This window comes from Rhinolophus sinicus, chromosome 1, assembly GCF_057876585.1.
Source record: "Rhinolophus sinicus isolate RSI-liver-muscle chromosome 1, RSI-T2T, whole genome shotgun sequence".
NCBI classification, from domain to species: Eukaryota; Metazoa; Chordata; class Mammalia; order Chiroptera; family Rhinolophidae; genus Rhinolophus; species Rhinolophus sinicus.
The window spans coordinates 171,264,567-171,276,783 of record NC_142501.1 but is presented as its reverse complement, the minus strand read 5'-3'; the positions used below and the strand labels follow the sequence as shown (position 1 = coordinate 171,276,783).

The following is a 12,217-nucleotide window of genomic DNA, read 5'->3' as shown; positions in this document are numbered from 1 at the left end:
ACAACCAGAAGATAGGAGCTTTAGCCTTATAAGTCCTTCATCACTTCTTCCAATTACCCAAGAAGCAACAACAGCCTCATGGAAGATGGTAGCAACAGGGCAGATAATGCACAGATAGTGCTGGGCCCTGAGTTAAATTGGGAACAAAGCGAAGACACACTCTTTCACACTTTGTCTACTCATTTCATAATCTCTGCATCGTTGTAATAAAAAAAATCAAACTCTGGTTTAGACAGCTTGGCAAATCATAGAACAAAGCCTCAGTTTCCTCATCTCTAAAATATGCATGAAAACATCTTTATAATATTAGATGAGTCACATGGCATAACATATATAAACTTCTTATCATTTAGGATGTGATCAGAACATTGTAGCCACGTCATCATTTACAAAGTAGACGGGAAAGCAATACCTATTTAACATACTGTGTGTTCTAGGACTCTGTATTAAAGTCTTTCTTAGAGTGTCTTCCTTTGGAAAAACATGAAACATTCATAGAATGAGGGCACAGAGTTATTCAAACAATATTTATTGGACATCTACTATGTATTGGGCATGGTTAATCTCTGATGATACAATACTGAACCAATTACAAAAATAAACATAAGATTAAAATTGCAATAAGGACCACAAGGTAAAAGAACATGGAAGTAAAACAATATATAATAGGGTAACTGATGTAGCAAAGGAGGCCAAGAAAGGTTTCCTTAAGGAAGGAAGGGATGATTGAGTTTATATTTGTAACAGAGAGATAGTGGTAGCAGGAAGGAAAGAGAGAGGCAACAAGTGAGGCAGGGAGGAAGGGAGAGGAGGAAAGGGAGGGAGAGAGATACTAAAAGATATACAGGATGTGAACACATTATCTATAATCTTGAAAGATGCAGAGATGTGGTCTAAAATTTATTTCAGCAATAAGACTTCTAGAACATTCCACAGATGTGACAGTACTATTATTGAGCAGCTAAAATAACTGTAATCTTATACAGAGAAAGATGATTCCGACATACCAAGATCAAAAATATCACATAAGAGTCAACAAAACTAAACAGAAAATGGTCAACCTTTGTACACTCGACATGTTTTTGGCTTTATAAATGACTATCAATAAGGTCTAGCCTGAGTCATTACTGTCCTGTTAAATTCTACTTATGTATTGCTTCCCCAATAAATAGCAAATATGTGCACAGGGATTAGAAAGTTACTTAATTTTTTAAAAATAAAGTCAACATGAAAATCTTCTGATGGAGAGTGTAACACAGTATCTTCCAGGTATAAATGGAAGAGGACCTTAGTTATCTCTACCATTTGAGAAAAGTACTTGGATACAGAATGGGCAGAAGACACAGCCTTCGGGTTTTAGTGTTCAATACTCTAGGTCAGTGGTTCTCAAACTTTACAGTGCAGAAGAATCACACAGATGACCCCATCCCAGAGTTTCTGATTCAGTCCGTCGGTGGTGGGATTGGCATTTTAACAAGTTCCCTGGTGCTGTTTTTAAGGGAACCACATTTTGAGGACTACTACTCTAGGTTAAGACTTTGCCATTAGAAAATAAGATATTTCCTTATAAATGAACTTTAGATTTTATTTAGTTTCAGAACATAGTCATGGTATTCAAGTATTTTAATCAGTTAATAGAATTTAAAAATTGCTAACACCGTATAAATAATGCAAAACCAAAAGCTGTATTTTAAGTCAATCTAAGTACAGAGCTACAATTTGGCGCAAAAACAAACTTCATCTGTCAAATATCTAAGCAAATACCTTTAAATTTTTGTTTTAATATCGTACCACAGACCCCAGCACACATTTTGAATCACTACTTTTTCTGCCGTTTTATTTAGCCCACATGAAAATGCTTAAAATGCAATATGGTCATATTAAAATAAGAACTGATAACAATATCTTGGTACTGTATCCACTGCAGTTTAGACTGATCATTTTTACATTTTTTTATGTTATATTTAGTTTAAGCTACATGTTGAAGTATGTTTCTTTTCTTACAGTGTTTTTCATCAATCTCCCTATCTTTTCCCACTGCTTATCCCACCCCAGACTTCATATTTTATTGTTAACTGACACTCATGCATAGTGAAGATAATATTGCTTATAGAAGTGTATGTTCTCAGCATAAAGCAAACAGATTTTGTCACTATCCAGTAGGGAAATCATGAAAAAGCTGTCAGTCATACAGTAAGAGAGATTACATTATCAAAGCGATACACCTGTGACATATAGTCCAAAATCAAATTCAAAAGAGACCAATTAACAGATAGTCTAGTTTGTACTCTGACTACCTTGGAAATCATCCCATTCCTGCACAAATATGAAATTGGTGATTTAATAGGTTTTTTATTTTTGGAATAACTCTTATCTATTCACTGTCAGCAAAAAATATATATGAAAATCTTTTAAATTAACTAACCTGAAAGTAATCCTACTCTGTTATTTACTGAAAGTCATATCTAATATTTGTACTATTTCTTTACTGTCACCATAACATACTTCTGGGGTGGCATATTGAATAGACAGGCTCAAAGTCAATTCAGATTATTTCCCCTTATAGTCTTAAATGGAGAAATGCAAACAATTTTGTATATTTACAAAAACAAATACATATACAAAAAAATAAGTTCAGAATGCTTAGAGATAGGACATGTTCCTCTTATTAGTACAACCTATTTACCAGAAGATGGGTAAAATATCTTTGAAATTGTTGCTACAATCTAAAATTGTTCCCCACGAGCTCTATAGTGTCATTATAGCTCTATAGCGATGGAAAATAATGTCAGGATAATGAACTACTATGTGGATGAACTCTAATAACTTAAAAATATGATAGAAAATACATTATTTAATGGGTTATATATTTTATATGAAGAATAAAATATTAAGCATTCAATCAATGCTTACTATCAATACAGTTGTGCTCTTATATATCTCATACTTTTTTCCTTCAGAGCATATGTAAGGAGGGTTGGTTAAGGATGTACCCCAAATATCTCGCTATAAAGAGTTAGTATATGCCACTTGTTATTAATACCAAATTTAACACTTTAGTGTGATGTGGTATATTTAAATGCTTAGAGTAATGTTTACAAATCTATGTGTATGTTGAGCATTTAGATCATTAAAAGGTAATATAAACTCAAAGATTTGTTTTCTAAGGTGTTAAAATATGTAGTCAGAATTAATTCCAGAATAGAGTGTACAGAATGCTGTACATCAAAAACAGACTCACCTGCACTTGGCACAACAAATTCAACCACCTTGCAATAACTAAATCTATTTCAAAACAAACTTATCTTCTTTATGTATTTTGTTCTTTTCTATAATTGCGAGATGAATCTTATACTTCATACCTTATATAACTTCTACCTCGTAGTCTCATCTATGAGCCACTAATCTTAAGGATCCTTTAAGATCCAGACCAAGAAAGTCTTACTTACCCCTAAAGCCTTTGCAAACAAAACCCAGTATGAAAGGTTATTGTCAATGCTCAAACTCCTACAGTCCTTATTAGATATGCAATCTCTTTTTGTCATGGGTTGTTAACTCTGTTCAAGCATGAGCATTAGATTTCTCCCGACTGGAAAGTAAGCTCCTGAAGGGCAGGGAGCAAGGGAGTCTTAGGTTCTCCATGTCTAGGTAGTACCTTGCATGTGACAGGCCAATCGTTAAGAGTGCTATGTTGAATAATAAAATACAATAAAGAGTTGAGTAACTATAAAATATAATACATTTGTTATTTTCCACTTCCTGAGTTTGTTGTAAATTTACATTCTATAGCGTAAATAATGCATCACTAAAATAATAAACAGTTGCTGATTCTCTGGCAGTGTCAAAGAACAAAATATTTATAAATGTGACTTTTTAGTGATTGTAATACAGTTCATCAAATACATTTTAAAATTCCAATGATTCAGAAAAGTTAATGTAACAACACTCAGTGGGGCTCTCAGTATAAGTTATAAAAGGGAATTTAAAAAACTGCACATGCTCCAATGTTGCCAATGTATTTTACATCAGTATGAACATAACACAGTCAAAATAATTCATCCCTAACTCTGCTTTATCTTCTAAATGAGTAGAACTGGTAAGGCAAGCTACTTCCATACTGGGGTGGGGGGTGGGGAGGGGAAACAACATCTTTTGATCAAAATAAGGAGCTCCTTAATTAATATCAAAGGAAGACAAATCACTCTGACAATAGGTTGACTAGTTTACTTCTCTTTCTTCTCTGTGAAATTATTTAAGGGGTGGTTGTAACGTGGAATTTCAATGTTTTATAAACACTGTGCTTGGCAGGCCATAGAGACATCCCAACTTAAAATAATGACACTGTCCTACTATCTCAGTCACAGCCCAGTCATGGGTTCTGTAAAAGCACAGGTTGCTAACTTTTAAGAACAAACAAATTTGCTAAAGCACAGTTGGTAGACACTGTCCAAGTCATCTCTAAGCTTTAGGTGTCCTGGGAATTTGTACCTGTTAAAAATCAAATAGAAAGTGAAACCAAAACAAACTGTTGTAGCCTAGACTAATGGTATTTTACATCTTTTAATAGCTAGTTTTTAATTAGTAGTAATCAATATAAACTCAGCTATGTGTCTGTTCCTCTTGTCTTCCCAAGGCTTTTAATAAAACCAGCTTTATAGTAAAATATGTGTACATCACTTTTAATAGCTTTTCTTAAGTGTAAGGATGGAGGGTTACTGTTACATTTCAGTGAGGAGGTAGTCAACTATAAAGATAATAGAAAGGAAAGCTGTTGAAACCAAGTAGGTACTTTCTGTCTTGTGGAGCCTATTGATGGCCTGAAGAGTTGAGTGGAGAATAAGTACATAAAAATATTTAAGGGCAAGAGATCCTCTAAGAGAATTCTAAGCATTTTTTCCATCTGTAAAAGGCAAGTGATTTTCTGACTTCCTTTCATATTCCAGGTCCTACGACAGAGAGCAGGGGGAAAGCAAGAATTGCTTCTGGAAATTCTTATTCTGAGAAATAAGAGAGGAGAGATGGAAGAGAGGAAGAGAGAGAAAGAAGAAGAGAGGGAGAGAGAAAGAAGCTCAAGCTACACTGAAGGAAACCCCGAGAAATTTCACAACTCTTGGCCATAAATAGCCTTTCTTCTCACTCCGGATACCTCCCCCTTTACATCAGCAAAGCTCAGCCTCCACGCGCAGAGGCACCATTCACAAATCCCTCCGTCACCCTTTCGTACACCCCTACCCCTAGATGGCACCGCGTGTAAGTCCCTGGGAAACAAGCCAAAAGATGAGAGGGCCCAAGGGGCCACCTGCGCTTTGGGTTCAGGACTGATTTTTTTTTCAGGTGAACCAACGCATAGTCAGGAGCTCGAACATACAGGAACACACACACACACACACACACACACACACACACCCTCCCTGGAACCACTGACGCGCCACCACAAAGCAATTTGTCCACACTAAGTCGCTGCCGTTCCTGCCGTCGCTGGGGAGGGTCTCGCCTCCAATCCAGGAAGCTAGCGCCGGAGGACAAGCAGGCGGAGGCAAGAGGCGGTCCCGGCTCAGGCACTGCGGCTCCCCTGGGAGCCCTGGGCTCCCAGCCCCCTCCTTCTTCTTCCCTCTCCTCGGCGCCACCCCTGCCAGGGCGCCCGCAGCCCCTGGCGCCAGCACCGGCCGGCCGCCCCTACCTGCGGGACACCAGCGGCTAGGGAGGGGAGCGGCCCGGAGCCTGCGCCAACTCTTGCCTCCTTGCCCGGCCGTGCTCCGCATCACCCTGGAGCGGCGGCCGCGGCCCCGGGAAGCAGAGCGTTCAGGAGCGCAGAGGAAAAGGCCATGCAGAGCGCCAGGAGTCGCCGGCCGACAGCGAGCGAGCCTGTCCGCCTCCCTCCCACCCCACCCGCAAGGCCAGGTCTCCACGCCACGCACGCTGGGCCCACAGCTGGCTCCCCAGGCCTGGGCGGGGGCTGCTCCAGGGCTTCCTGTGCACGGCGCAGTCACCTGCCCGGCGATCAACCCCGTGTCCGCCAGGGGCCGGCCCCAGTGCAGCGGCGACACGACTCGCGACCCTCCGGGCGCAGGGGCACCGGGAGCTTTACTACCTTGAAGGCTCCTGGCTGCTTGTTACGGCTCCTCCTGGGCACTCAGAGATTTATGTCTTCGGGGCACGGGGGTGTCTTCCCTAGACCCCCTCCTATGCCCTCCCTCCCCTTTTCGGGTGTTGGGCTCCTTCGCTCCACTCCCAGTTGCAGAGTCGAGCTGCGTTATTTAATAATCCTCTTGCTCCTCCTGCTTGCGCCAGCAGAGCTACTCTGCCTGAGCCACCGCTTCCCAGTCAGTCATGTTAGAGAGAGAGAGAGAGAAAGAGAGAGAGAGAGAGAGAGAGAGAGAGAGAGAGAGAGAGAGAGAGAGAGAGAGAGAGAGAGAGAAACGGATTGGCAGTCAGTCGGCGACTATTTGTGGTGAGAGAGAGAAAAGCAGAGCAAGAGGAGGGCAGGGGAGGGACGTGGGGAGGTGCTTCCAAGTGTGCGAGTGCTCGGAGTGTGACTGTGCGGGAGCCCAGGAGCCACCTCCCCGGCAGGCTGTGCTCCTCACTGTGAGGAGGGCGGTGGCGAGCACGGCCTTTATAGGGATGCGGGGGGGCGAGGGGGGGGCTAGGTTAGGTAGGGCGGCGCCGAGCCAACTGCGTCCACGGGTTATCACACACGCATACTCACACATTAACGTGAGTACACTCACTGCTGAGTTTTCCTTTCAGGGGAAGCCGTATTCGACCCTGCTGACTTCGCTTTCCCCTTAGCCCATCCTTGTGTTTAAGTGGAGTCTAAGTGCAGAGGCAGGTCAAAACCGGAGATGGGGAGTCTACGGTGCAGCGAAGGGACCGCGAGGATGCAGAACAGGCACTGTATCTTTTTCTCTCCAAACCACCGGTGTTATCTTCTTTCTCTTCCTCCTATCAGGGAGAAACGTGCGAGGTTCTTTCTCCCTATTCCCCTCTCACCTAACCTATTCACACCCTGACAGGTCTCTTCCCTCCAGGGCAGCAAGGAAAGAAACCTGCCTTGTTTCCTCTGATCAGGTCACACCTTCCAGGAACCATTAACAGCAACCAATTTTTCTGTAGGATAATGGGAGCATTGGGACTGTGACCTAGACTGGAACTTGAGTTCCTACTCGTAAGGTCCTGGACAACATGGGATTTACAAACAGAACCAGCTACCATTTTAGTTATCATTTGACTGATGGCCCCCTAGAGAAAATTTGCCAGTTTAGAGATGGAGAAGACTTCTGAGACATGGTGCTGCTGAACCTAATTTATTTTCCCTAAATCTTCTCTCCCGCTGCACTGCCTCATTTCCTTTCAGGTTTACACTGGGTCCTGAACTCTTTTCCATTCATCCCCTTCTTTATCTCTACTCCTATATATTTGTCTTTAGCAGGCAGTGCAGCAGATAGGGTGAATTTAACTGTGTGTGTGTGTGCGCGCGCGCGCGTTTGTGTGTGTAGGAAACATTTTTTTAACCCATTCTGTTGGCATGTGGTACCATTTCTAGATAGATAACACATCTCCAGGGATAAGTTTGTATATCTGACATCACCGATGCTCAGGTATCGGGAGCTTTGTGATCTGGTACATTATTATTGTATTGGGAAACAGCTTCCAGGAATCAAGTAACCTATACTTCTTTTAGGGTTATTTGTGTGTGTGGGGTGTGTGTGTGTGTGTGTGTGTGTGTTTTCTAAATAATCTAAGTGCCCGTAATTTGACTTCTAAAATGTGAATAAATTGGGTGCAAAAGCAAGGTGCACTTTTTGAATGAGTATTAATGGTTCATGTGTATTTTGGCATGGGGACAACCCTGCTTTTGAGGGGGTGGGGAAACTTTTTTTTCATAAATTTGACAAAAGGAAGTTAAAAACATTTAGGCGGCTAGCGAAGTGGTGGCAAGGTTGGCTACTCAGTTATTATATCTTCTCTCCTTATTAGTAGCTCATGACCATTTCTATGTCTTCAGGTTTTTCACATTGATTTTCCTTTTCCCTAATTATTTCATAACTCACACAAAGGGTTTAGAGTCCGTTTAAGTCCATTAAAAGTGGCTTAAGCATATAATCAAGAAAGGACAGCAAAGTTGGGAACAATGCACAATATATGAATAACATATAAATACAGCACATTATAACTTCTTTGATTAAGCATTGGAAAAATCGATGTACTAACAAAGGATGTTGGAATTTAATGTGTACATGCCCACTTTTAGAAAGCTGTTATCACATCTTCAATTTCACAAGTCAGAAAAGTCAGGTTTGGGGAGGGTAGGTAGTTAACCTTAGGTTATATACAGATTAAGTGATCAAGCTGGAACTCAACCTAAATCTCTTTATGCTGCTGTCCATACCACCTCTCATTCAGAATTCCTGCCTTAGTTGAAAGTCTCAATAGTTTCTTTAGAGTTTTTGATAATCATGAAACAAGCTGATCTAAAAATCAAAATTGGCATTTTCTTTGGCATTTTTCATATATCTCTTTCCTTTCTGCATTGCAAGAGAAGTTTATAAAATGTTCATTTCTAAGGGTTAGGCAAGAATTTAAGAAGTCCTAACTACTTTGGCTTATAGATGAACAAATTATAAAACTTTTCCCTGAAGACCTTACTACAAGACTGGATTTCATAGAAGCCTACTACCACAGCAAAAGTAACTTCTGTAAAAGAGGTATTCCTGATCTGAACATTTGCACTTAGCAAATAAATATGTGGCTTATTTAAGAGCTTTTCATAAATATATTTTTAAAGTGCTGCCCCCCCCCCCCCCTTTAAGGATGTTGCTCAATCATACGGGGCAAATTTTTGGTGCTTTTGTTCTTCCAGTTCTCTATTAATTGTCATCAATAATTATGATTTAATAATGACTCTATGTTTTGCATACTTCAAAATTATACATTAGATCAGCTATTTGAAGGGCATTTTTGGTAACCACAACTGATTGTAATTTTCACACTCTCAATTGTATTCATAATTGTGGAGAACCATGACAATCTGTCACTTGCCTTTACTCATTAAGGTATTAAATAAAGCCAACATTTCTCGCTTAATTTTCAAACAGTTTTGCTTGCCAAATAAAGTCTAGAATTCATATACACTAGACTAAAAAAGACATGAAAACATATCACCTAAAACACACTTCTAAAAATTTGATTCATTTTAACTATTTTGTATTTTCTGTTGAAAAAAATCTGTACTGTAAACCTCATATACAAATTGTAATGAACATTTTAGAAGTAAATGAATTATTCTCTTTTAAGATTGTTTAATGTTTGAAGTAGAATTTCCCACATTGCTACACTTTCAATGATAAAATTTTTGTTGTGAATGGAAAACAGAAAGTTAATGACTCTTTCCAATTTGTTCATTTTCATTTCTTATGCTTGCTGTTGTTTGGTTCTCAAGTGCATTTAACTGGCAAGTTCAATGAAGACTTGGCGTTGCACCATTTGTTGAAAGCAGAAAAATTAGGTTGCCAATTACATATGTGCCCCTTATGTGCATTGAATTTCCAATGAAATGATGAGCCAAATTAGAAATTCTTCAGTAGTGGTACCTAAAAAACTAAAATTAGTACCTAGGGAAGGTTAAGGAGATATTTTTTTTTTTTCTAACTAACCCTATTACTATAATGAAATCCATATATTTTAGAAAGTGAATTAACTTTAAACATTTGCAAACAATATTTGTAGATAAAGTATCAGAAAATAAATTTAAAAGTTGCACTTCTTTTCTCAGTCCTGGCTATTTTATCAGTTTTTGATTTACATCATACCCTATCATGCTTATCCAATCATTACGGAGAAAGTTAGACGAAGGCCACTTCTCCCCTTTGCTTTAGACTAACAGTATAAAAGAAATTTTTTAAAAATGTATAAATATGGTATTAACATGGATTTCTTCCATATTACTAAAAGGTAAATGATCTGTATATAACAACTGCTGTAACATGAAAGTGGCATTATGGATACGTTAGAACAGCAGGAGCCTTTATTGGAGATAGAGGCTGAAACATGCACTTAGTTCAAGATCAAGGACTGATGAGAAAGTGTGGGATAGGAGACAGGAGGATGGCTTAGCTGCAGTTCAGGGTCCAGAGAGCACAGGAAAAACTCAATATGGCATTAATTGGGGCAAACTACTGGTAGACAGGACACAGTAGATAAAAATTTAGATAGAATTAATTTTCAGAAATCAGGTAACAGTACCCTGTTTCCCCGAAAATAAAACTAGCCGGACCATCAGCTCTAATTCATCTTTTGGAGCAAACATTAATATAAGACCCGGTCTATATAATAATATAATTAATATAATATAATATAATATAATATAATATAATATAATATAATATAATATAATTATAATATAATATAAAATAATATCAGGTCTTATATTAATTTTTGCTCCGAAAGATGTATTAGAGCTGATGGTCCGAGTAGGTCTTATTTTCGGGAAAACAGGGTAACTATACTTGGTAAATTGCCTTTTTGCAGCAAAAATTATGCTGGGTGGCAGAACAGCAGGATCTACTCATGCTCTGTGAAGGAAACTGAAAGGCCAAGCAGGTCAACTGACCAGGATTTCAGACAGAAATCCTTGGCAGAAGCTAAGCCCAGATGACTGGGTCAACATACTCACTGCATCAGCTGTCTTTGATCTGGGAACTACACAGACACCAAAGATTCCTCCCATGGGACAAACAGGGTAGCAAGACTATTGAGGTAAATATATGCCACTTTCCTTCTTACTGGTCTACGATGTCCCAGGTTTTCTAGGTGATCTAGTTTTAAGCCCATTGAATTGGCTGAGAGGATAGAAAGCAGAGTGTGTGGAGAGGTGTTGCTTCCTCAGCTGGTGTTGCTTACCCAGCAACTGAGATAAACCTGAATTTCCTGGGAAAACTGTCCAGTTTAGAGAGCTAAAAAAAGTTGAGGTGGTGGAAGGAAGTGAGAACTGAAAACAACATTGATGTTCTCTGAATTTATGCCTCTCTATTTTTAAGGTAAGTAAACTGTATTAAAAATAATGTTTATCAACATGAAACCGAAGGAGTCTTTATAAGCAGATTCACCAGTAAAAACTTTTTCTTTTATATAGTTTCCTTATTTTTGTTTCTGTTTCTCAATGTGATTAATAAGGTCTTTGGAAAGTGATCTCAGGATTTCTCACCTTCACATGATGTAACTTTCATGTTTGAATACTTGATTTTTTCTGATTGCAATATTAAAAATATATCTAACTCAATTAATTGGTTCATTTGTTGCTGTCTATGGATTACATCTATCAAAGTGATTTTTAATTGAGTTTTTGAGTTGTTCCTATAATGATTGTCCTCAGTCATCTATGTTTTTGTAAACATTTCATTAGAATAAATATAACTTGACACATATTTTTGAGAAATGGTCAGTTAAAGCATCTCTAAAAATACTATATTGATAAAATCTGAAACTATAACAATAAATCTGTGTAAATTATATAAATAGAACTAATTATAACAACACAAGAATTATGATTGTAATAGTACTCTTGTACTACTTAAATATATAGTAAAAATAGACAATGCTAATAAAATAATCTAAACCATATTAAACCAGTACTTAAGCAGGTTGGAAACTGGTCTTACCATCTGTCAGTTTCTGTACTGGCAGTTTCACAAATGAGATCTCTTTTTAACAAAACATCACAGCAGGAGACACAGACATGTGAATTGTAATTAAAATGTAAAAAAATGCATTTCCTCATTTTTTGTCATTTATATAAAATTTCTCTCATATTGTGAAATTCTAGTTTTATGTAATTATGCAAAATGGAAGTCATTTTTATTTTGCCGAATCCATACATTGTTTGACCAAAATATTAACTTCTGTAATGAATGCATATGCTATTATGAACTGAAGTGTGTTATCCTTATTTCTGATTCACTCCATAATGAGAGTCAATTATTTTTTTAATCATCCAAATGTAGAAGATGAAGAGGCATGATTTGTATATTTTTATGCAGTCATGATTTGCTGAGGACTAATGTTATTGCTTTATACTCACTTACCATTATATTCTATAAATAAAAACAATATTGAATTTTATTCACTTTCTGGAAAAAGTAAACCTAAATGGGATATTTAACTCTGTAATAGAAAAGTTGCTTATATTTTATATTAAAATAATAGTATCTCTGTTTCTTAA

The 12,217-nt window shown here is 38.2% G+C and overlaps 1 protein-coding gene across 4 annotated transcripts in view; it reads right to left on the bottom strand.

The window, feature by feature from the left end:
* CCSER1 (coiled-coil serine rich protein 1) overlaps window positions 1-6,541 on the bottom strand; it is a 1,120,696-nt gene extending 1,114,155 nt beyond the window's left edge. Inside the window, exon 1 of one of the 4 annotated variants that reach the window (XM_074323491.2) lies at window positions 6,092-6,541. The gene's annotated coding sequence lies outside the window, so the exon portion shown is untranslated. Of the gene's footprint in view, window positions 1-5,680; window positions 5,976-6,091 lie in introns of those variants that run through there. The other 3 variants (XM_074323500.2, XM_074323504.2, XM_074323495.2) reach the window with 3 other exon arrangements.
* Window positions 6,542-12,217: the final 5,676 nt, after the last annotated feature.